This window comes from Nomascus leucogenys, chromosome 5 (assembly GCF_006542625.1).
Source record: "Nomascus leucogenys isolate Asia chromosome 5, Asia_NLE_v1, whole genome shotgun sequence".
Lineage (NCBI taxonomy): Eukaryota > Metazoa > Chordata > Mammalia > Primates > Hylobatidae > Nomascus > Nomascus leucogenys.
The window spans coordinates 8498469-8512695 of NC_044385.1; the positions used below are offsets into that span (position 1 = coordinate 8498469).

At 39.5% G+C, this 14227-nt stretch overlaps 1 protein-coding gene across 3 annotated transcripts in view; it reads right to left on the reverse strand.

The window, feature by feature from the left end:
- The window catches only part of CHRM3 (cholinergic receptor muscarinic 3), a 529115-nt gene that overhangs the window by 245310 nt on the left and 269578 nt on the right, over positions 1-14227 (reverse strand). For all 3 annotated transcript variants that reach the window (XM_030812621.1, XM_030812622.1, XM_030812623.1), the window contains one exon: positions 1580-1682. The gene's annotated coding sequence lies outside the window, so the exon portion shown is untranslated. The remainder of the gene's footprint in view (positions 1-1579; positions 1683-14227) is intronic.

A 14227-nucleotide genomic window follows, 5' to 3' on the forward strand; every position in this document is an offset into this window, starting at 1 on the left:
CATTTACAGAGAAAGAGAAGACTGGGAATCCAGATTTTTATGTGAACTGTCCTGATTTTTTGATTTGGCAATTTCTTAGTTATCGTGTGTACAAATTTGTGTAGGCCCAAAATAAATAATAAAATAAACGAACAAAGGTGGATCTGACAAGTAGATGACCAGTTGCAATTTCTGCCTTAAATCAGGGACATTAATCTCTAATCATGGATTTCAGACTCTCACAGAATGTAAAAGTAAAACTCTTTGGAAAATCTTAGAAACACATCCGTTAATTACTTCATACATCTCTAAGAATAAACGTGACCTGGTACATTTGGGACATTGCAATTTGAGGTGAATTTATCTACTCTCTCTCATTCTCCCTCCCTCCTGTTCAGATTTAAATAATAGCGCACTTCCCAAGGAAGTACAGAAACCTTCCCAAGGCCATTGTTAAGTAGTAGAGTTAGGTTTTGAGCTCACACCTGATTAATTGTCCTCTGTGCTACTTCCCAATTTCCCAAACTTCATTTTCAACATACTTTTTATGGGGGTGGGGGAGGAGGCAGAGGCAGGTGAGTTGTTATGTAGTTTTCCTGTTGAAAATAGAATTTATGGGGCACTTTTCCAAATATTTACAAGTATTTCAACAAGCCTGCTATATTTCTATTAATATTTTAAAAAGTTGTATACAAGTAAGCAATCAATCTTGTAATAAAGTATCCCTTAGTCATTGCAAACTATATATACAAACACACACACATGCATATATTATGTAATAGGTGTCGTGAGATACCTATGTCTCTATCTATCTATCTATCATCTATCTATCTATCTATCTATCTATCTATCTATCTATCTATCTATCCATCTACCTATCTATGTTACATACTCACAAACAGTGCTCTTTCAAGTAAGTCTGAATTAGACAGAAGTTACAGGCTGACATATTTATATATAGTGAGAATCTACCTTCAGAATATCCTTCAAGAGAATTCATTAAACATTAATATTATCAAACAGCATATTTTTGTTTTTATGTAATATTTATGTTGGCATACATGAAGGGAATAACTGTCACAAAATCTTAGTGTTTGGGTAGTCAATTAATTGATATAATTCTATTAATTAATTCACATTATGTAGTCATTTTTATCCTGTGAGTTGTTACACAGTTTCCTTTAAGCCTGGACTAATCTGGGGAGGGGAAAGAAGTCGATATTTTTCTGTAAGAATTTTGGACTACAGATACTACTTATACCAGAGTATCAGTCATATTTCATCATTTGATTTCCATAGATTTTTGGATAAATCTTATTATTTTCAGAACCATATAAGTGTAGACTTTCTCCTCTCTCTTTGAATGGCTATATTCTTAATTTGAGCTTATCACATAACCAAGATAATGAAGTAGTCTTCAGGAGTTGTAGATGCCAAAATATAAACACATGCTTCTAAGTAGAAAAGACAAAAGTCATCGCTGACACATGAATTTAATTGTTCAGAGCAGATTCCATTCTCGGCAATCCACAGGAATGAACATACATCCATAGTTATGATTCAAAAGTGTCAGTAATCACGTATTGGAGGTTTTACATACCTGTTCCAGGTAGGAGCATCAAACCAATACAATGTGTCCAGAACTGTGCTGTTTGTTGAACTTTCCTTCTAGAAAGAGACCAGGTGTCACGCCACAGGAAAAGCTAAAAATGAAACAGGGAAGGGGTAAGTTTAAAATAAGATAAAAGAACAACAAGTAGTACACTCAGATCACTGAATTGTGAGATAGAATATTAATTACATGATATATTTCAAAAATGGAGATTTATCCCAGCATTTCCAAATATACTTCATCAAGAAATTCTTTTATTCTATGACACCTCTTAGTATCCCGCTGAGGGAGTGATCCACAGCAGTTACTGGGGAAACAAGGAGATGCTGTAACCTCCTGTTCAACACAAATGCCTCAGCTTATGGTTTCTGTCATATGCTCACCTGCCCTCAGTTAGAAACTTCCAATAATTGGCAGTATTTTATAAGCTTCCCCAAAAATATGTACACATAACATACAGACATTTATATTATTAGGTTGATATAAAGCTGCTATAGTTTTGTATAGAATGACTGTCCTTTTCAAAACTCATACTGCAATGTAATTGCCAGTGTCACAGTAGTAAGAGGTGGGACCTTTAAGAGGTGATTAAGCTATGAGGGCTGTGACCTCATGGGTGGGAGAATGCTGTACAAAACGTTGACTGTGTCTCCCTTCTCCTCTTTTCCTCTTTTGCTTTCCTGCCTTCTGCCATGTGAAGACACAGCATTTTTCTGCTTTGTGGTGACTCAGCAAGAAGGCCAGATACCGGTGCCTTGATCTTAGACTTCCCAGCCCCCAAAATTCCAAGGCAATAAACGTCTGTTGATTGTGAATTACCCAGTCTATGGTATTTTGTTATATCAGCACAAAAAAAGACACAACTAGGTATGAGTTCTCCCTAATGTTTTATAGCAAATAATTTAAGAATCACTCACTTTACCGATTCAACTTATTTCATGGCAACAAGTATTTGACATTCACTCATCATTTTGATCAATATTTACTAAGCAAATAATATGAAGCAGGTATTGGGTTAAAGTATTAAGTAGAGGCTTGGTCTTGTTCTCAAAAAGCCAAGTCTAATGAGGGAAAGAGGCCAAGTTAGATGCAGATCACCCCCATTCAGGATGTGGAAAGCTAAATCATTGCCAGTTCAAGGAGCAGAGAGTTAGGTAAGAAGGTGATGTCACAGAGCAAGGGGTCTTTAACGTGGGTCTTGTATGCAGTGTAGGAGAGTGATGGGCAGACAAAGGGAAATGGGATGGGGAGGGAGGAGAAAGAGATCTAGCCGTCATGCTCCCATGCAGGAGGCTGTGAGGGGGAATGGCATGTTCTGAAAGCTGCCCCAGTGGGGGCTCATAACAACACGAGGAAAATCAAACTTATGCACATGATGTGGCAGAACATCCTTTTATAGATTTAAATGACTGCAAATCAGATTAACAGTACAAATGAAAGCATACACCCCAAGAATTTTCAGAATTTGAAACTCGTCCCGAAATCCTTTGCACACATTATCTCATTCTGGTTTCACAATCTCTCTACAGGTTGGGCAGTGTAAGTTCACCTCTACCATGTGCTAGGGGAACTGAGGTTAAGGAGCTTGCCCAATACCACAGGGTGATTTGTGCAGACTTGGAGTAGTGGCTAAAACTGGAGGCCAGTCCCCCTTACAACACAAGGAAAGCTGTGATGCCAGGGTTCGTGAAGAAGTTAAGTGTGGCACAATGATGAATGTGGTATGACCATGATAGACACTATTTCTTGACAGTGAATGCTTTGCTGTTACATGTTGCAGAGTGGGCTCTGGGCAGAAATGGACTATTTCCAATCTCACCCTTCCTGTTTCCAATATCATAAATGCAAGCATGGGGCCGACACACTCAACTATGATCAGGTCCACATTTTTTCACCTTGTGAGTTTCAATAATAGACTTCTCTGTAATACACATGGAAGGCACGGCAGGCTACTTTGTACTGTCCAGCAACTACAGAAAAACTGGTCATTCTGTCTGAATCCAGCTGTGTATGATCCTCAAATTTCCCCTGCAGACTTAATTGTTATGTATGAGTGCCTCTCAAGCCTTGTGATGTCCACCTCTGAAATCCTTAGTACTTCAGTAACTTTGCTGGTGGAGTGTCTGGGGCAAGGGTCTTTGATGCTGATAAGAAGTTAGAACTGTCTTGTCTATTCAGGTAGAAAAAGAAGCTAGCACTCATTTGTAACAGGCGAAAACAGGGATAGTGGGCATGGATACGGGGGGAAAGCAGGCTTAATAATGCGAAAATGAAGACATCTTCTCTATGACACTTAATGAGAGAAGGCTCATGTAAAATAATATCTAAAGGAGCCTCTGGGATTCTGCAGAGTTGTGAAATACAGTTGCTGAATCTGGGAAGATTGCAGAGGAATTTTTTCCCTTTCTCTTCCCTCCCTCCGATTTTTTCTTTTAAACTCCTAAAGTGGAACTGCTTAGAATATTTCCTACACAGCTCAATATCTTATCATGAAGGTGAGAGACTAGAAAATCTTTTGGCAGCCCCCAAATTGCCTCACCCTCATGAAAGAGGATAGAATTTGATATTTTTAATGCTTTTCCAATTGAAAAACTCTATGCTTGTTACAGGCTTTCTGATACCTTATAACATATTAGAAATTACTTTTGGCTTTAAAGAAGAGTGATTGCTTTAAAAGGCAGTTTCTGCTACAAATTTCCTCAAGATAAAAACCAATTTCCAGACAACAATGAGCAATAATGCCTAGAAAACAGACACTGGGTATGAGACAGACAAAATCCAAATGGCAGTACCATTCCGAAATGTAACTTCTAGCAATGGTCTTATCTTGCAATTCTTGACAAACTACACTTGTTATCACAAGAATTAAGCTTGTTGTTCTTGGGTAGGATGCAACAAATAGAAGATTAAACTGAAATAATATCTGAAACCAAGACAAAGAAGCAGAAAAACAAGTCAAAAAGTCTCTGAGAAACCTAATGGGCATAAACTTGGATAAGAGGTTTAAAAGAGAAATTGGACTGTATGAAGCATTCAAAAATGAGCAATTTATGAAAATGTATTAATTCTGAATGTATTTCCCATTTGGTTGGGTGAACACAAGAAAACTCACAGGGTGAACAGAAGTGACCTCAGTGATTTGCAATCTAATTAAGCACTTGCTATTGAGAGATCAGGTTTCTAGAGAACATTGATAATTGACCCCTATTAACATAAATTCTGGCATGAGAAAGTGGAGTCTAGAAAACCTTGTATCAAAAGAACTCGAACGGATAATCCACGCAAGAAGAAGTCAGGAGTGGGAGGGGAGGTAGATAAAATTAGAGAAGCAGAGACAGCGAGGAGGAGTAATAACTTCCTGTATGGCCACGAACACACCAGGCATTGATTAATTCACCAAATCGTTTCAACAGTCTTGTAAAGGAGACACCATTGTTGCCAATTTACCATTGAAAAAATTATTTTTGTGAGAGGCTCATCCACTTAGCATACAACAGGAAGTGGCCTGAGTTGGGATTTGAATTGCTTGTCTGACACTTAAGTGATTTTTCTTTTCTTTTTTTTTTTTGAGATGGCGTCTCACTCTGTCGCCCAGGCTGGAGTGCAGTGGCGTGATCTCGGCTCACTGCAAGCTCCGCCTCCCAGGTTCACGCCATTCTCCTGCCTCAGCCTCCCGAGTAGCTGGGACTACAGGTGCCCGCCACCACACCCGGCTAATTTTTGTATTTTTAGTAGAGATAGGGTTTCACTGTGTTAGCCAGGATGGTCTCGATCTCCTGACCTCGTGATCCACCCGCCTCTACCTCCCAAAGTGCTGGGATTACAGGTGTGAGCCACCGTGCCCGGCCAGTGATTTTTCTAATTAAGCCATGCTAATTGTCAAATGGTAAGTACAATGTACATTAACTGCAATTATAACGAACAAAAAATGAAGATGAGACTTGCAAAAAGAACGAATAAATTTATATTTTCTAGTAGTCCTATAAATATGTACAGCCCATCAAATCACCAATCTGACCCATACCTATATTAAGAGTCCTTAAATATATTCATATTTGTGGACCTAGTAATCCCACTCACAAATTATTCCACAGAAATAATTTAAAGTCAAAAAAATGGCATTCCTAGGAAAATGATCACCATAACATTACAGGTTGAGTATTCTTTATCTGAAATGCTTGTGATCAGAAGTGTTTCAGGTTTCTGATTTTTTTCAGATTTTGGAATATTTGTACTTGTTGAGCATTCCTAACCCAAAAATCCAAAAATGTGAAATGCTCCAGGGAGCATTTCCTTCGAGTTGGTGCTCAAAAAGTTTTGGATTTTGGAGTGTTTTAGATTTTGGAGTGTTTTAGATTTGGAGTGTTTTAGATTAGGGCTGCTCGATCTGTATTTATAATAGTGAATAATAGAAACTATTTGTGTATCAAACAGGAAAGCATTTAAGAAAATGTAGGTATAGAAATTGCATGGTGCATTAAGTAGCCATAAGTGATAAATAGGTAGCAACAAGGAAAATGGTAACAAAAGCAGAATATAAAATTATATGCTCTGATGATAAATAGATACTATATATGTTAATAAAAACTAAAAGGATGCTCAGAAAAAAAGAAATTAGTTGTTCTAGGTCAGAGTAATTATAAATACATTAAAATCATAATCTCATTCTTACAATATACTATTAAATTATGCCCATTAAAATATACGTTGAATGAAAATATAGACACAGAAATAAAAAGCAAACATAGCTGATATATGTGGGATATGTGTTTGCATGGTTAGTTTCCAGCATATACAATATTATTTTGTTACATTATTAACTATTTGATATTGGAGGAGGAGTGAAGGAGAGACACTTAGAGAGCATGATGAAAATCAATTTCTTATAATAACAAGAGTTAATGGGAAATAAGATTACAATAATAGGAAGATTTGTTGACAGAATTGCTATTGCATATGACTTTAAATGCGTGATCAGCAATCTTCCACTCTGCACTGCACATTTCACCTTCTCACCTTCCCTCCATCCCATTCCTACCCCATTCTCTGGACAAGGAAGGAGCTAAAGAAAAGAACTGAGCTGCAGAATTCTCCCACTCCTTCGTTTTCCGCCTGAAGGTGTCAGGCCATGGCCCAAGCATGTTCTCCAGCTCCTGGAAGCCATTCTGTCTCCTGCTGGGCAGGAAGAACGTGCATTTGAAGAAACCAAAGCTAATTTGGGGGTGCTGCTTCTGTCTCATGTAGGAAGAATGGTAAATCAGAAGATGTTCATCATGAGTCTCACATGGTGCCCTAATCACATCTCTCTAGTCTTGGTCTCACTGATAGTTTTAGGCAGTACATTCTAACATCTGGTGCTTCAAAAAATCTCCTGTCTTTTAGGCATGATAGGAAGGTGGGGAAACTGCACTACCCACCTCCTGGGTTAACAGTTCTTAGAAAACACAGGAGCCCCCTAAGTTTATAAATCTTACAAATCGTTTGAAATTCACAAACCCTTGCCCCTCCCCCTGCATTATGCTTATACTTGCATGTATTAAAAAGAAACACAAAGTTAAATGTAATTCAGGCACCGTTTGATCTCCTTTGGATAAGTTAGCCTCTTAACCTTCCTTTCCCATTCTTTCTCCCCCACCTCTTTCTGTGTGTGTGTGTGTGTGTGTGTGTGCACGTGTGCGTGTGTGTGTGTGTGTGTAGTGGGAAGAAAGAGGCATGGTTTAAATGAACTCAGGAACAGAAGAAAGAGTCTGTGTCTCCAGAATTTGATTATCTTCTCTGATCTATGGCACGGGGCTCCTTATCCATCTGGCTGCTCCTAGCCCTGCTGACATTGACAGTGAGGTTTATCACTTGCATGCATGCCATTTGCATTTTCTTCACCTAGTAAGCTTGGGTAGACATCTCTGTTCTTGGTCTCATCTTGTCTCCTGCTGACAAGGAAGCCTTTTCTGAAGCTTTTCTGAGGTCTTGTCTCCTGCTGACAAGGAAGCCTTTTCTGAGGCCTACTCACGGAGCCCTAGAGTGCGGCAGCCCCCAGGACAGAGCCGTCTGCATCCGTATGATGGCATCCCATCCTCATTGCCAAGTCCTCTAGCTATCTTGGGGTCCCATCTACGCCACACTGGAAAGTAAGTTGTAAGGCTTTCCTCTGACTGACAGGCTGAACTTTCAAGTTCACTAAAATATAGGTAGAGGGCTACATGTGAAATGGATCCCTGTCTTGTACATAACTCATCTTTACCAACATGCCTTTCATTCTCTGGGATAAAATTCCAGGTGGAAAAGCTGGGAGGCATGATTCAGACTGCTTTATCTCCTCCCTTTCACTGTCATTCTTGCTTTGCAGAATTCACCAAATTCAGCAAGGAAGCATGATTTTCCTTTTCTTTCTTGGTGACATATTCTCCTACCACCAGAGACTGAGGCTAGATACAATCAGTTGAAGAATGCTCTTCCATACATTCTGACTTGAGTTTTCCAGGCTTGGCCCTTGATAAACTAAAAAAAAAAAATTGGAAATTATTTCTCAAAAACTACTCTGAATTTCCAGTTATATCCAAGGCAGAGTAACAGGATGAAATGTAACCTACATCCCCACCTCACCTCCTCAAAAAAAAAAGTAAAATAAAATAACTGTTTTCAATAATGGGACAACAGGCAGTGCATGACTGAAAAATGTGAGAAGGAAAAGCTGCATCTGGGCCTTTTTTTTCTTTTTGACATGATCTCGCTCTGTCACCCAGACTGGAGTGCACTGGAGTGATCCTGGCTTGCTGCAGGCTTCACCTTCTAGGCTGAAGGGGTCCTCCACCCTCAGCCTCCCAAGTAGCTGGGACTATAGAGTGTACCACCATGTCCAGCTAATTAATAAAAAATGTAGAGATGGGGTCTTGCTCTGTTGACCAGGCTGGTCTCAAGCTCTTGGGCTCAAGTGATCCTCTCTCTATGGTCTCCCAAGGTGTTGGGATTATAGGGTGAGCCACTGCGCCCAGCCTGGGCTTTTTATTTTGAAGAAATTTCTGGAAAATGGGTAGAGACAGGAGAACCCACGGTGAGTTTGGTTGCCTTAGTGAGTTGAAGAAATGGTGATTAGAATTTGAGGAGTCTAGTAATCCTATGAAAAAGATGCTAAAGAAAATTAGTGATTAGGAAAATGCAAATGAAAGCCACAATAAGATACTGTGCCATACCGTAAGAATGGCTAAATTAGAACAACATAGTATATCTATGTTGGCAGAGATGGGAAGCAACTGTAACTCTCCTACGCTGCTGATGGGAATGTAATGTGGTACAACCACTTTAGAAAACACACAATGGGAAGTTTATTATGTAGCTAAACACATATTTAATATATACTGCTAAGCAATTATACTCCTACTTATTCATCAAAGTGAAAAATACAAGTCTACTCAGAAACTTGCATATGAATGTTCACAGAAACTATCCACAGTCACCCCAAACTGGGAAAGAAAAAACTCAATTATCCCACTTTGGGAGGCTGAGGTGGCAGGGGTAGTTCACCTGAGGTTGGCAGTTCGAGACCAGCCTGATCAACATGGTGAAACCCCATCTCTACTAAAAATACAAAAATTAGCTGGGTGTGGTGGAGCACGCCTGTAATCCCAGCTGCTTGGGAGGCTGAGGTAGGAGAATCTCTTAAATCTGGGAGGCTCTGGAATCTGGGGGGCAAAGGTTGCAGTGAGCCAAGCAATGCCACTGCACTCCAGCCTGGGCGACAGAGTGAAACTCTATCTCCATAAAAACAAAAACCAAAAAACAATTATCCATCAGATGGGCTGGAGAAGCAAAATGTGATACTGTCATTCAATGGAATTTTAAAGATGCAATACAAAGTGAGGAACTACTGATGTTCACAATATATGTAAATTTCAAAAATACACTGTGCAAAAGAAGTCAGACACAGAAATACTTTACATATGATTTTATTTTTGTAAAGCTCTGGAAAAAAGAAATAGAATCTATGGGCCAGAAAGCAGAAAAGCATTTTTCCTGGGGCTTGGGGTGGGGGTGGCATGTGTTTACGGCAACTAGGAAGAGGTATAAGATAACTTGGCGTGATGGTGAAAATATGTTAGGGCTTGATTTAGTGGTAGCAACATGGCAGATAAATTTCTCTAATCTCATCCAAATATACACTTAAGATGAGCGCTTGTTATTGCACATGTATTATGCCCTAATATAGTTGATTAAAACAAAACCTTAACTGGCTTCTTATTATTTTATAATATCAGACTGATCTCTTAAAATCTCATATTTCAGGAGTCATCTTTAATATTGAATATTAATTTAGTACATGCAGAGATATTTTCGTCTTGTGTTTGTTTCTAAAATAATCCAGTGTTTGTGGGAAAGGAGGGCCATGAAAAGAAACGAGTTGGCCATGGCCATATATTGCTAATTACTGAAGCTGCAAGATGAGTATAGTGGATTGATTATAGTATTCCCTCTGCTTTTGAATATGCTTGTAACTTTCTATTCAAAACCTTTTTTAATATAGTGGATTGCATTTTAAATGACAATATTATAATTAGTATATTAGAATGAGGTGTCTGGTATAACCCCTTCCACTTATTATCCCATGGTCATGTATAAAGTCTTTCTGGGTCTTTCTAACTTTTCTGTCATTCTAGAATTTTTTCCCCTTTTATCTTTTAGTCAACAGTCCCTTTTATCTAGAATCAACTTGGGTGACACGTGTAGGTCAAGACCTGAAAAATTTGAGGAAAATTAGTGAAATCTGAGTCTGGTTCTTTATATTAAACAATAATGATATTTAGTGCTCTTAACCATTTCATCCAGCAAAGTAAATAAAACAAAACAGTAATGCCAGGCCTGCAGAAATAAATCCCTTTTTAAGGAAAAAATAAAACAACAACGTGTAGAGAAATGCCACTTTGTTAACTGGGTGAATAACAGTTTGTCCTTACAAGTTGTCTGAAACAGAACAAAGAAGTCAAATTCACATAACAAAGACAAAGAAAGGAGCGTATAAAAAGTTTAAAAGGGAAAGAATATTGGACTTAATTATTTTTACCTGACCTTTCCCTTTTAAGGCATTAGAAATCTTGCCTAACTTCGGGGAACGCAGGCTCCAAGCTAAGAGTCATATGAGTGCGGTTTGTGTCCAGGAGTGCGCAGCCTATTCCAGCCCAGGCACCAAGGATCAACAGGCTCCATGCTGACAGTGCCTCAGGGAATTTTCGGTGAGATGGAAGCTCAGGATGAAGTCACTCAGAAAAGAAATTGATTAAGGATGTAGAAAGAAGATAGTGTTCAACTATGTAGACAGAGATGCCCTTTAAAGAAATTAATGTCCCTTTCAGTTTCTTAGTGTGGTGTAAAGTGGAATATGACATTTCTCCTAATCCTATTATCTCTAGAACTACCAGTTTGTTCTCTGAATAAGACCCCAAACTGTCTTTCTAATGAGCAAGACTGGACAAGAAAACACATCCTAATCACCAACAAACACAAGCTTCTGCAATCACACTCTGATGTGATAAATTAGAATTCTGCTCTACAGAAGCCAACACGGTATGGATGAGTTGAGAGTTATTTTTAATGTTAACCTAGAACGGTAAAGCATCAGAATGTTTGAGCCTAAGCTGTACAGAGGCAATACAAAATTCTATTACTGTAGAATTCTAATTTTCCTTTAGACACAATTCCTTTACATTTTAACTATATCTTCTTGTACTTTATCCCAAGAGCAATGCAGAGTTATTAAAATGCTTTGAGTGGAAGACTGAAGTGATAGAGATGGTCTTTATGTAAAAGGTATCAGGAAGCAATGCTCAGACTAAACATTAAAGGAAAAGAGGTTTGAGAAGTGGGGGACACATCACATTTTAAAAGTGTATTTGGGCCAGACACGGTAGCTCACACCTGTAATCCCAGCACTTTAGGAGGCCAAGGTGGGCAGATCACTTTAGGCCAGGAATTCGAGACCAAGCTGTCTAACATGGCAAAACCCCATCTCTACTAAAAATACTACAGGTGGTAGTTCAAGTCTGTAATCCCAGCTACTCAGGAGGCTGAGGCATGAGAATTGCTTGGGCCTCGGAGGCAGAGGTTGCAGTCAGCCAAGATCATGCCACTGCACTCCAGCCTGGGCAATAGAGCAAGACTCTGTCTCAAAAAAGAAAGGGGAAAAAAAATAAAAGAAAAAGTATATTTGATCTTAAGTGATAAAAAAAGAGAACACTTTTAAGTAGCAGTGAATTCTTAATAAAATTAGGTAGCATGGAGTCTGCACCAATTTCCAAAAAGCAGTGTAAAACAAAACACTTATTACATATTGCTTTTAAGTTGTAGGAGAAAAATGGGTTTGTAATAGAGTTACAAAGGTACAAGAGCACACATGGATGATTCTGTTCCTATCAGGTATGGGAAGACAATAAAAGACATGACAGAGAAAGGTGATTTGTGTTGGATTCTGAAGAGCTGCGTAGAGTTTTGACAGGAAAACTTTCAAGATAAGGGGGTTCTTGCATACCGAAAAACATCCGAAAGCCTGTAGCACAGAACATATTTAGACAGCTTGACCAGGGCATGTGCACTTACAGGAGGTAGCACATGACAAGGGAAAGGATGAAGAGGTGCTTCTTTGAGAACTTAATTCTCCCCCTTGAGCTTCAGTTTCTTCGTGGAGTCTAAATTTTCCTATCTTGGACTCACAGTTAAGATCTGTCCAAAAGTGGAGTGACCCTCATTCCAGAACTGAGAGTGTTGAGGCAGGGTGATCACGAAAAGCCATCCTGATAGGATGTAGGGGAGAAAAGGCCTTGTAATGGTGCATATGAGATGTCTGCATGAGTCTCCGCACATGACAATGGACTTGAATGCTGAGGTCTGCATGAGATATGAGGGACATTGGACCAGATGTCTCACCTGACTGGACAGAGAAGAGAACCTATTTTTATAAGGCAGGGGACTAGTAATGCCTTGGAGATTAAAAGAAAAAGGAAAGTGTCTGTGCTGGGTGTATGTGTGTATGGATTTTAGGAAAGACTGTAGTAAATAAATCTGTGTTGTAGACATGCTGAATAAGCTGTGAAGGTGGCTTGCTCAGCTGGCAATATAAGCAATTCGTGACACAAAGAAGTTAAGCCATGGAGAGATCATTAAAAATGAAAATATAAAGATGATCTACCTGCACAACAGCTAACAGAGTATTTGAGAAGAGATGCAGATTTAGAAGAAAAGAGTGTCACGCAGCCATAAAAAAGAACAAATCGTGTCTTTTGCGGCAACATGGATGCAGCTGGAGGCCATTATCCTAAGTGAATTAACACAAGAACAGAAACCCAAATACTGCATGTTCTCCCTGTAAGTGGGAGCTAAACATTGTGTACTCATGGACATAAAGATGACAACAGTACACACTGGGCCTACTAGAGCTGGGAGGAGGGGGAAATGTTCAGAAACTAATTGTTGGACACTATGCTCACTTCCTGGGTAACGGGATCAGTCATACCCCAAACCTCAGCCTCCCACAGTACAACCAGGTAACAAACCTGATATGTACCCCTTGAATCTAAAATAAAAGTTGATATTGTAAAAGAGAGAGAGAGTGTCTAATGGGAGGGGCAGAGAGCTCAGTCTCAGGAAATATTATCTATTTCAGGAGGCAGGTGGTGGAAAAGTAAAATCCAGCCACAAACCCAGGAAATAACAGGAGAAAGTGGAAGAACACATAATTATGAGATATTATTGATGGCATTGTCCAGAAATAAGTAACAGGCCGGGCTCAGTGACTCACACCTGTAATCCCAGCACTTTGGGAGGCCAAGGTTGGCAGATCACCTGAGGTCAGAAGTTCGAGACTAGCCTGGCCAACATGGTGAAACCCCAGCTCTACTAAAAAAAAAAAATTAGCTGGGTGTGGTGGCAGGCACCTGTAGTCCCAGCTATTCAGGAGGCTGAATCAGGAGAATAGCTTGAACCTGGGAGATGAAGGTTACAGTGAGCCAAGATCAAGCCACTGCGCTCCAGCCTGGGTGACAGAGCAAGACTCCACCCCTCCCCCCGCCAAAAAAAAAAAAGTCAGGAAACAACAGACTCCGGAGAGGATGCGGAGAAATAGGAATGCTTTTACACTGTTAGGGGGAGTGTAAATTAGTTCAACCATTGTGGAAGACAGTGTGGTGATTCCTCAAGGATCTAGAACCAGACTTACCATTTGACCCAGCAATCCCATTACTGGGTATATACCCAAAGGATTATAAATCATTCTATTATAAAGACACATGCACACATATGTTTACTGCAGCACTATTTACAATAGCAAAGACTTGGAACCAACCGAAATTCCCATCATTGATAAACTGGATAAAGAAAATGTGGCACATATACACCATGTAATACTATGCAACCATAAAAAAGGATGATTTCATATCCCTTGCAGGTACATGGATGAAGCTGGAAACCATCATTCTCAGCAAACTAACACAAGAACAGAAAACGAAACACCGCAAGTTCTCACTCATAAGTAGGAGTTCAACGATGAGAACAAGTGGACACAGGGAGGGGAACATCACCCACTGGGGCCTGTCAGGGGATGGTGGGCTACAGGAGGGATAGCATTAGGAGAAATACCTAATGTAGATGATGGGT